The following is a 1,160-nucleotide window of genomic DNA, read 5'->3' as shown; positions in this document are numbered from 1 at the left end:
TGGGCTCCTACATGAAAATTTAGAGAAATGAGGTAGATCTACATGTGCTTGTATTACATATTCCTAGTGTGTGTGATGGTAAGTTCTTTGCATTTTTAAGCTGGTTAAGAAAACAATATGAATTGATATGTAGAGCTTGATTCTGTCTATAAAACAAATATCTATATATATGTAACACATAATTTACTATGAACCTCTCTTCAAGTATTGTCTTGACAATTAAAAAGGAAAAAAATAACAAAATGGCTACATAATGCATACGTTTATAATAAAAGTTCACACGATACAAAAATGCAAGCAACAGACAGTAAAAAGTCCTTTGAAATCTTATCTATGAAAACAGTTTGGTTAGCATGTTTTCCCTTTCCCTTTGTGCATCTACATCTGGGTAGTCTATAAAACTCTATAAAGCTATTTGTACTGAAAGAATTTCCCTTCAGTTACCAATATTCTCTAATATTCTTTGACAGCATGCTAGAGAGAAAAGCAAATGTTAAGAAATACCAATATCCACTGATTTCTTATTATGCTTTTGATATGCTTGTCTCTTCTTCCCATTCCTTAGACCCAAGAAACAGAAATTTTTTAAAAAATGAAAAAGGTGAAAAATGTAAGTTTTGTTGGTATCTTCATGCTTGGCTTCACTCCCTGGCTTTAGCAAAAGAAGGAGATCCCTATTGCTCAATAGATATTCTCCTGTCATCCTTGCACAGGGGCCATGCTAATCTTCTGTGTAGCCTTCCAATTTCTTAGTATAAGTGCCAAAGTAAGCATACGCAATAGGTATTCTCAAACCCTAAATAAGTTAAATTATCAGAAGGATTTCTCCAACTTGCCAAACCTTATCAAAGCCATCAAGAAAGCAATTGGATATATTCTAAATAGAGGGGTCAACAATGAACAAAATTTTGAATTTTAATCTCAGCTCTGGAATCCTTAGCCCAAGACTATAGTCCCACATTTCTCAGATGTCTTACTGAATTACTCTCCTCATATTCTAAACACTTCGATGGATGATTATTAGCCAGAAACTACAGAAAAATTTCCCCTGGATACGTCTTGAGGTTTAAACTTCATTTTAACTTCAGCGTGATTTTAGCTAGCATCCTCTTTATCCATCGTAAGTGCCTTAAAAATCTATTTATATTCTTTCCTATATT

At 33.3% G+C, this 1,160-nt stretch overlaps 1 pseudogene; it reads right to left on the bottom strand.

Annotated features, from left to right (window-relative positions):
* Positions 1-659: 659 nt before the first annotated feature.
* LOC112659127 (U6 spliceosomal RNA) lies at positions 660-776 on the bottom strand (annotated as a pseudogene).
* Between the last annotated feature and the right edge of the window lie 384 nt (positions 777-1,160).

This window comes from Canis lupus, chromosome 2, assembly GCF_003254725.2.
Source record: "Canis lupus dingo isolate Sandy chromosome 2, ASM325472v2, whole genome shotgun sequence".
NCBI classification, from domain to species: Eukaryota; Metazoa; Chordata; class Mammalia; order Carnivora; family Canidae; genus Canis; species Canis lupus.
Note: the sequence above shows the minus strand (reverse complement) of the source record. Positions and strands in the feature narration are given on the sequence as shown.